We start from the raw sequence: 12,300 nt of genomic DNA on the forward strand, positions 1-12,300 counted from the left end.
ATTCAAATAACATTCATTTCTGGCATAGTTTTTTGTAATTGTTTAATGAATGCACATTTCTGCAGGTAGATTTACCCTAATGGATGGTTTGGACTTCACCTGCTAGCAAAGCAATGGCACAACCATTTTGCATTTCTAATAGCAGACTAATACTTTCATAATAACAAGTGTGTAGATCCAGAAGAAAATCATACAATTTACTAGAATTTAGAAGGCAGCTGGGACCTTTGGCAAACACTGCTATTCTTGTTTGCCATTGAGTGTTTATTCTAAAAGCATCTGTAGTGCTGCAGGCAACATTTTTTCTGAGTGAAGAACCTTTTATTTTGAGAGTTGAGTACCTCACATTTCCTTCACAAACAGCATGAAGCCATACCTACTTTTGAAACTTTTCCCTTTACTGTCTCATGAATGAGGTAAAAATCAAAATCAAATAGTATAAAAAGACTAAAACAAACAACAATTAAAAAAAATATATATATATAAAATATATCCAAATATATTTGTGTTTTTTGCATTAAAAGTTATGGTGTTTCTAATGTTAGTACAAATATCTTGTGTTTGTCCTACCTCAACTCTCATGTAAAAAAAACTAAAAAAAAAACAACAAAGAAACAAAGAAACAAATGAAAAACAGAAAAATTTACATATTACTAACATAATTACATTCCCCTCCCCTCCCTCCCCCCACCAAAATAAATTATACAATATTTCATCACAGAGCAATGTTTCTGTTACAGTGGAATTATACCACTAGTCAACAAAAAAACTGTGATTTAACAACGATATAGTTGAAGCAGTAGTGGTTTGATTTCTTACTGCATTTTTTCACTTTTTTGAATACATTTTCATTTTCAATGGGTCTACATATGACTAGAAAGTATACAGCTCCTTCTGCTTTGTTGCTATAGGGAAATATATTTTATATCACCTTTCAACATGCACAACTTTCCTAAATATTTTGACTTTTTGAGTACATAATTCTATACTCATTCAAGTTTTTCTTGTACATCCTGTTTGAAGTATGATAAATTTAAAGAATGAAGAGCAGATAAAAACATACTTCTCAGGATGCAAATGCAGAGTCAAGCAGAAAGAGCTAATGGTTGTTACTGGTGAGTTTTGGTGTTTTACTGCGAAAATAGATCTATATTATCTATAAAAGAAAGAAAAATTGAAAATAATACAGAAAGAAAGGAAAGGGAAAGGGAAAGGGAAAGGAAAGGGAAAGGGAAAGGGAAAGGGAAAGGGAAAGGGAAAGGGAAAGGGGAAAGGGAAAGGGAAAGGGAGAGGGAAAGGGAGAGGAAAGGGAGAGGAAAGGGAGAGGAAAGGGAGAGGAAAGGGAGAGGAAAGGGAGAGGAAAGGGAGGAAAGGGGAGGAAAGGGGAGGAAAGGGAGGAAAGGGAGGAAAGGAGAGGAAAGGAGAGGAAAGGAGAGGAAAGGAAAGGAAAGGAAAGGAAAGGAAAGGAAAGGAAAGGAAAGGAAAGGAAAGGAAAGGAAAGGAAAGGAAAGGAAAGGAAAGGAAAGGAAAGGAAAGGAAAGGAAAGGAAAGGAAAGGAAAGGAAAGGAAAGGAAAGGAAAGGAAAGGAAAGGAAAGGAAAGGAAAGGAAAGGAAAGGAAAGGAAAGGAAAGGAAAGGAAAGGAAAGGAAAGGAAAGGAAAGGAAAGGAAAGGAAAGGAAAGGAAAGGAAAGGAAAGGAAAGGAAAGGAAAGGAAAGGAAAGGAAAGGAAAGGAAAGGAAAGGAAAGGAAAGGAAAAGGAAAGGAAAGGAAAGGAAAGGAAAGGAAAGGAGAGGAAAGGAAGAGGAGAGGAAAGGAAGGAGAGGAAAGGAAGGGAGAGGAAGGGAGAGGAAGGGAGAGGAAAAGAAAAGAAAAGAAAAGAAAAGAAAAGAAAAGAAAAGAAAAGAAAAGAAGAGAAGAGAAGAGAAGAGAAGAGAAGAGAAGAGAAGAGAAGAGAAGAGAGAGAAGAGAAGAGAAGAGAAGAGAAGAGAGAGAAGAGAAGAGAAGAGAAGAGAAGAGAAGAGAAGAGAAGAGAAGAGAAAAGAGGTTACAAAGCAAAACAAAAGTGTGACATAGTTCAGAAGATATTTGATAGTGTGATGAGAGAAGCTATGTGATTGCAAGAAACAATTGAATATTGAACTTTATAATAGGTAAGAATATAAACGTAGGCAAGGTATGCAAAAAATAGAAGTTGTGATATCAAGAAATACCTTTACAGAAAACTTTCTGAACTGTAAAAACAAACAAGATGGGTAAACTACTTAAATTATTTAAAATGGCAATATGAAAACAAAAATCATATTTTGAAATAGCTGAGAAAGAATAATCTGGGGAGACATTTTAAATGGAAAATGTTGCAATATTTACTTCATAAAACATTTCCTGAGAATAATTTTTTTAGGTAGCAGAACAATGAAAAAAAACTAAAACAAGAATGCAAATGCATAACCATTTCACAGTCTTTCTAGATGTCTTTGCTTACAGATAGGTTTTTATCTCCTTAATTTGATGTCTCTGAAAACTTGAAAAATAAACCTCAAAACACAAATATCAAAGATAGTTTTTGATTTATGTAAACATTATAATGTTGTACCAGTTCTATTGTTTCATCTTTTATTATGCATTGTCTTGAAGAATAAATAGAACATTCTCATGTGTCTTCATCAGTTGCTAGCCACACCAAAGGGTGCTATATTTTTCATTTCTTAAGTGTTGTTTTTTGTTGTTGTTGTTTGTTTTGTGGGCTGGTTGGTCACTCAGTTTCATTACTTCTAATGGCCAGCTACACATCTAGTACAGGATGTATTATCCGATCTTTTAGAGCAAACATTCTTTTACAGCATGAACATTAATTGTACATTTGTTCATAGTCCCAGCCTTCCACACTGTTCCCCAAATGCCTTCAGAATGACTTCTGATGATAATCAATATGTATGTCCTTTGAATATTGATTCTTCTTTGGAACAAAAGAAACTTCTTAAGGAGTTATTTCCAGATAATATTGATCCTTCATTTTTCTCACAATTTATTTATTTACTTATTTATTAAGATAATAAAGGTTTTTTGGTTTTTTTGTTGTTTTTTTTTTTTTTTCAAATTTGTATACTTATTTAGAAAAAAAAAGTAAAAAAAAAAAAAAAGACAATAACAAGCAAAATAATTATTTCTTTAACTCTTTTCCACTTCTCCTTTCCAGTCCAATATTTAAATAAATAAATAATAATAATAAATTACATAAAAGAGATAACAATTATCTTCAAAAGATTTAGTCATGGTGAAATGAAGAATATTTCAAAATAAACTAGTCATTTATTTCAAGCATTGCATTATTTCTTTGCTTGACACTAATTGAATCTTTGATTGAGGGTAATTTATACTTAAGCAGGCTGGCTAATTTCCGTAATCTGTAAAACCAGTACTTTTATTAGGTTTCTTTTAAAAACAAACAAACAAACAAACAAAAAACAATCAAAACAAACAAACAAACAAAATAATAAAAATAAAATAGAAATTAAAAAACACAAAAACTTGTAGAAAATTACTAGTTTTTGCTGAATGAAAATGAAGCTGAATAAACCATTTCATACTTCCATTATTCAGAAATAATTTAAGTAATTTGACTAATTCAAATTTCTGTTTCCTGCTTTTGCTGTCTGCCACTGATCTCCTCCATTACTCAGAGAATCTAAATCAGTAACCCAGAAAAAGCCTGGAAAACTGGTGGGCTCTGTTTGTTTGTTTGCTGAGCTAATTTACTGTTACCACATGGAACTTAACTGTTCTTCTGTAGCCAGAAAGATCAGCAAGATGTCACTTCACTTGAAATAGGATTTAATATTGCATATTTCATGTCTATAAATAAAGCTAGAATGGTAATCCAAGGTGGTCTTTCATAGTAATTTGTTGTAAACATAAGAATCTTAATCTGATTTATGCATTTTGTCAGCCAATACTTGGATTCCAGCAGATTGTATTAATTAGGAAAATTAAATTCCTCAAAGGAACTGTTTAAATTGTTTCAGTTCTGTTTATTTATAAACAAATTTTGCTTTAATTCTAATCTCAGCACAAATTGCATGAAAAGAGATTTGGAACTGTGACCACAAAAACTTTCAACTAAAACTCTCTCTCGAGAGTCCTGTCCCTGGTATTTGCCGTTTTTAAGCCTTCTGTTTTCGTATTTGCTCTATAGTCACTTTTGAGAAGACAATTGTCCTTTCTCCCTCAATTATCATATCCAGTGACTGATACTCATGAAATATTTTTACACCTCTGAGACACTTTCCATACATCTCTAGTGATGCCTGTGCTGTGGCTTGGGGTCTCTCAGAAGTGGAACAGATGGGAATAGTCATTTCCTTTGACCTGCTAACTTGTTTTTGATGCAGCCCAGGATACGGTTGACATTTTGGGCTTCAAGCCTATGTTTCTGGCTTGTGCTGAGGTGGTTTTTTGTTGTTGTTGTTGTTGTTATTGTTGTTTTTATCAACCAACATCACAAAGCCCTTCTCCATAGGGGTACTGTCAACTCATTTTTTACCCAGCCTGTGTTTGTACTTGGAATTTCTCCAACCCAATTGCAGGATCATGCAGGAACACATGGCCTTGTTGAGCTTCATGACGTTCACAGGTACACATCTCAAGCCCTGCCAAGGTCTCAGAGGATGATATATATCCCTTAATGATCTTTCACTAGAGACACGAATGTTGTGCAGGACAGCATAAAGTGTTCTGCAGAAGTCTAAGTAGATGATGTCAGTTCCTTTTCTCTTGTTCATCAATTCTCTAACTCCATTATAGAAGACCACCAAATTTGTCAGACATGATTTACCCTTAGTGAAGCTGTGTTGGGTGTCACCAATCATCTCATTGCTTTCCATGTGCCTTAGCATACTTTCTAGGTGGTTCTGCTCCATGATCATGTCAGTCACAGAACTGAGGCTCACTATTTTGTAGTTCCTCAGGTCTTCTTTTTTTTTTTTTTTTAATCTTTTTAAAAAAGATTACTACATGCTATAAAATATAAAATCACCTATCAGTGGAGAAATATTAAAATTGATTTAGATGCATTTTCCAAATCATCTAGTATCAGAAAACAAACAAACAAACAACACAGAGCAAAACAAACAAAACAAAACAAAACAAAAAGACCACATTCAGCTCTGCTTACTATTCAGGTATAGCTATATACACTGTGTTAGATTGTAAAGCATATTAATGACTCTGCAAATAGAAATAGACAAAAACAAAATAAAATAGAATATCAAAAAACTTCCTGGGATCAGCTGACTTTATTGAAATATTGTCAACTAAACATGAGATGTAAGCTAATTAAATAATCCTCCTCAACAGTCAGTGGAGACAGGATTATTCTAACAAGGAACTGATCTAATTTATTTCTTTCTTTATATCTACAAATATAGAATTCTACATATATCAATTTTGAGTAGCCATGTGTGGGCAAAGTTTGTTAGTATGGGATTTGTATGTTTTCATGCTGAATTTTAACTTTCCAATTGTTTCAGTTTCTTCAATGTAATTATGAAGTTATGCATTTACCATTCAGGGTAATAGGTGGAGAATGAGATTCATAACATATAACATGGGTAAAAAACACAAATGATCAGACCTGAAAACTATTGTTGTTTTACTGAAGATAATATTGAAATTAAAACTGACCTGTAAATAAAAAATATTTTAATATGAAGAACTGATTATTATATTTTAAAAGGACTTGTGACCAGTCAGTAGCTGGACTTCATTCATTACCACATTCTGGGCCTGGCCATGCAGACAGTTTTTTACCCAGTGAAGAGTACATCTGTCAAAGCCATGGGATGCCAGCTTCTTCAGGAGAATGCTGTAGGAGACAGGGTCAAAGCTTTTAATAAAGTCTAGGTAGACTACTTATTTTCCATATTCACTACTTGGGTCACCTTGTCATAAAAGAGATCAGGTTGGTCACTGCCTTTCGTGAATGTGAGCAGGCCAGTCTCATGCCCTGCACATAGTGCATGATCATACTCAAGATGATCTGCTCCATAATATTCCTCCATACCAAGATATTTTACAGCTCATTAAGTGAAAAATTCAACATGCTAATGCTACAGAAGCACTACATTCCCTCTAGCTTGGAAAATTTTCATTATTTTAGTAATAATGACAGTTTGTGACAATGCTTTGAGGAATATTATGGCAGTTATGAGAATAAAAAGTACTAACAGCTGTTCCTGAAGGATATGGAGCTCTTTGCTGTATATATGAACACAAATAAACTGCAGAAGTACTTTCCTTATGGCTGATGTCATCTTGAAAATTATAGCCATTGGCTTATGCTTTTATTTTCATTGTTTTTATCATATAGAAAAATAACTTAATTCTAAGAATGAATGTTTTTTTTTTTTTTTTGTTTTGTTTGTTTGTTTGTTTTTTTAGTATGTGCTCAATTTTAGTTCAGGAATATTTAGGTCTTTCTCTTGAGTAGCTTTAAGGAACATTACATTGTCCTCTGATGTCCTTGAATTTACAGTTTCTTCACATATAATACTATGCAAACTCACATTTAATTTTCATCAAAGACTAAGCCATTTCTTAACTACTGGAGAAGCTCTAGTTCTCAAAATCATGCCTCAAACAATAATGTGAAAAAGAATGAAACAAACAAACAAACAAACAAACAAACCCACACAAATAGAAAATGAATGAAATTCACAATTTCCTTAAATATTGTTTTATTTTAATTTTTGCAGAGAGAAAAAAATCTGACACCTTCTCATCAGAATTGTTATTGTGATTTCTTGACTAGATTTTCAAACGTTAAGACAAAGAATCAGTCTTCTGAACATATACATGTACACAAATATGTTTACTTTTTGTTTTTCTGATGCTATTCTGAAAGTTAGTCTTGATATAGTATTATTTTAAATATTTTAGATTTAGTCTTCCCATAGTTGTTTTAATTAACCAACAAGATCTTGTTAACGTTGACATTTCCCCTTATAGACAGTTTGCATCTGAATACATAAATACACTATGTTTTTTTGGTTTTATTTATTTTTTTTTTTCATTTTGTTCGTTTTGTTTGGTTGTTTGTTTTACCTAATGTGGATCATAATATTTCTAGGTTATTGTCTATATTTTAGAAACTCAGAGGTCTTCAATGGAGCTGAAGTAATCTCTTCTCACTTCAAGTAGCCATGAATAAATATAACGAGTATTTATCTTTCCTCTGTTTACAGAATTTGCTTTGCTTATTTATGCATTTATTTGTTTATTTTATTCTCAGTTCCATGCCCACAACAAAAAGGAAAGCAGAAATGATATAAGCTCCGAGAGGAAAACTCAAACAAGGGAATGTCATCATAGTTTTTTTCCTAATAGTGACAAAATTTTCCATCACCAAAATAGTACAATACAGACTACTGTTTTTGAGTAGATAATGCATTGTTAATACATTTTAAGAAGTATCAGTAAATGGATTTAGGCTTCAATTTGTAATTACCCCCACACTTCCTCTCTGTATGACTAAGCTGCCCTATATGCAATCACCTTTGAATTATAATGCAACATTTAATCTAAAACACTGTGTGAGTAAAAAGCTATTTTCTTTCAGTAGGTGGAAGATGGAAGTGCTAAGATGGAAGGATAGATTTACCACAGTCTGACTCTGTGAAATCTGATCTTCTTACGCTTTTACACTTGATGTTCAAGTGTTGGGAAGCTAACTGAGCTAACATTGCCAGCTATTGCTATTTCGGAGCGTAGTACCACTACTTTTCAGAAAAGTTGTTCTTGTTTGGTTTGTTTGTTTGCTTGGTTGGTAGGTTGGCTGGCTTTGTTTTGTGGTTTTTTTTTTGTTTGTTTATTTTGTTTTGTTTGTTTGTTTTGTTTTTTTTTCTTCCCCCCCCCCCCCCCTTAAACTTACTTTTAGTTAAAATGTTTTACCATTGTATATTAATGCCTTTGAAAAATAACACTGCCTCTTTAGCAATATTAATAAGATACTCAAGCAGTAAGAATCATGTTTGTATACTAAATACAAAGGTCATTTCAGAAAATATAATTTCACAATCACCGATACTGGGAAACTGAAACAAGTGAAGGATGAAAACTGAAGGATGACTTCATATGACTTCAGTATTGAGCTCTTCTATATATATACATGCATAAAATCCAGGCATCTCTAGTCATTTTAGGATCATGTAACTTCCTTTTTCCATACATTGGAGCCCTGAGGTGCTCAGTTATGCTTGCAAACATTGGCTGAGGGAGGACCTTTAGGTTCTTTAGGTTTCCCTGTTTGACTCAGGAGGACATTCCCAAATCAACATCCTACATATGGCTTTTACTTCTCTGCCAGGATTATTGATTTTTTATTTTTTAGTCCCTTGTGACTATATCAAGTTCTGTCACTATACCCTCAGGGACAAAGAAATTGGAAATAGATGCTCCATTTGCCCAACTTTTAAATCTTGAATTAGTAATAATAATAATAATAATAGTAATAAGCATTTCAGTGTTATCTTTCAGCAAAATGAGCTGACTTTTTTGTTTGAGTTGTGCATTATGGAAATAAGTAGAATTAACACCTAACATTTTCAGATCCCTCAATACATCTTTTCATACATAGGTAAAGTCTGACAGACAAACTGTTTGAAATGCAGACTACAAGCCTCGCTTTTCCATCTACATGATTCAAGAGCTTCTGGTCCCTGCCCAAGTCTAGATAAGACAGTCAGAACTGGTAAGACACTTTACAGTGGGAAATTCTAGTAGATATTTTGTCACAGAGGAACAGAACAACATTTTTACACATTAAAAATGTATGAAATGTTACTTAATGGACAAGTCAGAGAATTACAGAATCACGGAATTATCAAGGTTGGAAAAGACCTAGAAGATCATGCAGTCCAACCATTACCAGTACTTCCCAGCTAAATCATCTTGAACACCCCCATGGTCAGCGACTCCACCATCTCCCTGGGCAGTGCATTCCAGGGCCTGACCACCCTTTTCAAGAAGTAATATTTCCTAATATCCAGCCGGAATCTCCCCTGGCACAGCTTGAAACCATTCCCTCTAGTTCTATCACTGTCTACATGAGAGACCCCTAGCTCACTACAACCTCGTTTCATGAAGTTATAGAGAGCAATATAGTCTCCCCTGAGCCTCCTCTTCTCCAGGCTGAACAATCCCAGCTCCCTCAGCCGCTCCTCATAAGGCCTGTGCTCCAGACCCCTCTCCAGCTTCATAGCCCTCAGTGTTGTTTCTTGCTACCATGATTTACCATCAAATATGAAAAATGGGCCTGACATAAACTATTCACAAGCTCTTTTTAAAAATCTTTATAATAATTGAAAGTAGACATATGTCTCTACTAATCAAATGGTGGGAAGGCAAGAAACTGCCATTTGCCAACAGTTGCTCTTCTTCAAAGTATGTTTATATATTTTTGACATTCTTTTCTCCCAGTCTTACAACCATTATAAAATATGACTGGTGGGAACTACATGGAGAGGCCATGTGGACCACACAGAGGAAGAAAAGCCTCAAATGTAGACCTAAAAATAATTCTATTATAGTATACATATATATGAGTAATGTTATTTATATATAAGTAAACAAGTGTAGTTTAGATTCTACTTGCACTCTTTAAGTTCAGTATTTCAAAGCCTAAGTTTGGATAACTAACTAGTATAAAATTAAAACAGATTTCATAAAGTATTTTACCAAGCTAATATTAATAACAGTTATCTATTTTGATAGTTTTTAAATCAGATACCATTTTGTAATCTAGCAAGGTCTGTTACCAGACAGTAAGCTGTGTAAGTTATACAGACTAAAACAAAACTTTATTGTTAACAAATTCCTAATAGAAAGTTCAGTTATTCTATTATGTGATTGTCTTTATTCGGTTAAAATTTTATATTTGAAATAAATTAAATGTAAAAAATAGTATTTCCATGGTTTTCAGAATGCTCTCCTATTTCGTAGGAGTAAAGCTGAAGTATAGCTCAGATAAAACTCCCTCATTGTTTTCTGAGTTTCATTTGCAAGTTACCTTTTTTCCTGATTCATAATAAGGCATATGGAAACATTTAAATATTGGTGAACAAACAAACAAACAAACAAACAAAACAAAACAAACAAACAAAGGAAATAAAATAAATAGCATGCAAACTAATAATAATATTCAAGAGAAATATTAGATTTTACTTAAGAACAGGAGATTAGGTATCTTACAGGGAATAATATGCAAAGACCTGGTGAACCCTAGTAACTTTTTAACTGTCATGCCTGCAGTGATTTTACTAGGTATTTGCATATAAGAAGGTAATTTTACAACCCTTCTATATTCCCCTCAGAAACACACAAACATACAAAGAAACAAACAAATCACCTTAATTTAACTTCTGTAATGTCTTATGATTTTGTATGGATGTTAACAGGCACAGGTCAAAAGAATATTCTATGAAAATTTCATATTGAAATATACAAGTGTTCTCCAAAAGTCATTCCTCTTGTTTTATTATGTTGGTTCACGTTCAGGCAGATGTTGGTGTTATGACAGTAGAGGTTGAACCTTCCTGCCCATATTTCATTACCTTTTGTTGATGTGACAGATTACAGCAGATAGGCATTCTGACAAAATGGCATTGGACATTGAAGTGCATGTGAAGCAAAGGTGTGTAATTAAATCCATTCTAGTAGAAAAAATGGCACCTGTTGATCTTCATCAATGCTTGCTAACCATTTATGGAGATCAAACAGTGGATGTGAATACAGTGAGGTGATTGGTGGTGCATTTCAGCAGTGTTGATACTGACAGTGATTTGCCTCCACTGGTGCAGATTTTTATGAGTGCAATAAGAAGACTCTTGTCATCCCTGGTAAAAATGGAAGCTAATGATGGTGACTATGTTGAAAAACTGTGCTTTGTAGCTAAGAAGTTTCTTATCAAGTAGTGTTACTGTAATCTTTATGTCTGTTTCATTTTCCATGGAACTAAATAAGAAGCATTACTTTTGGAGTGACTATGTATAATCATTGTTTTCTATTATCAATCAGAGTATCAACTTCAGACTTCCATTGCTTAGTATAAGTCTTTTAAATAGATAAATTAATAGCAGAAGATCCTTATTGTCTGTTGAATCAAAATATTTCCTACATTTTCTAGCAGACAAAAGAGAGGGAGTTTAAGGTCTTTTACTCACAAAGGAAATGTGTGATTCTCTTCTAATGTATTAAAAAAAATCTGAAATTCAGGTTTTTTTTTGTTTGATTTTCTTTTTTACTTTTTAAATTTTAAGCAGAGAAATGTGATCCAAAACTCAAACAGATATTGACTATTTATATTTGGAGATACCAGAATATTATGACTCTCTTGAAAATTATTTACCTCATACAAGTATGGCTTTCTTTATTCCGACTGAAAATAGCTACATATATTTAATATTTCATTCTTACCAGGAATTAACAATTTGGGTACTTTAGATTTATTTATTTGTTTATTTTTTAATATTATATCACAGATAATTATGTTAACAGTTAATGAAATCAGAGCAGACTTAATGCTTTTATGAAAGAATCACTACTTCACATTTGTCTTAGCTGTCCTCCATTAACCGACTATTTTTATCACATTTTTCATAAATTATCTGTTATGTTTACCTGCCCACCCATCTGCTGACCTGATTGTTTGTAAGTTGCCTGCTAACATGCTGGTAGGGAGTATGAATTAAGCAATTTGTCATTGCGTGCTTGTAAAATGAAAACATTTTTGACATCAGAATAAGCACATAAAGAAACTGCTGCAAAAGATCAGCCAAAGAGCTTGCAGTCCTATATTTAGAAAGGTTGAATAAGGGAAAATAAAAAATCAAGGTAAAAAACCTAAAATCCCATCACATTTAAACTATTCATGAAGATCTGGAGAACAGTAAAATGGGAAAGGATCCATTTTATCATTTTCTTTTTGTTTTGTTTTGTTTTGTTTTGTTTTTTGTTTTTGTGTCACCTGCTGTAGCAATCATACCAGTAAGTTACTTCTGTTTGATGTAAATTTTCCTTAACCCTTCATTTCTTTGTAATAAAATCAGAGGAAAATAATAATAATAATTATAATTATAATAAAGCCTCTACTGTAATATACTTATTGAACACCATCAAATCTGGGTACAAGGTGAATGAGATTCACATTCTGGTCACCATTAAAATAAAAATTAAGAGTTTTCAAATAATTTTATGAGATACATTCTGTGGCACATTGAATATATTTCAGAGCATCTATTTCTGCAATAT

Source organism: Excalfactoria chinensis, chromosome 1 (genome assembly GCF_039878825.1).
Source record: "Excalfactoria chinensis isolate bCotChi1 chromosome 1, bCotChi1.hap2, whole genome shotgun sequence".
Taxonomy (NCBI): domain Eukaryota; kingdom Metazoa; phylum Chordata; class Aves; order Galliformes; family Phasianidae; genus Excalfactoria; species Excalfactoria chinensis.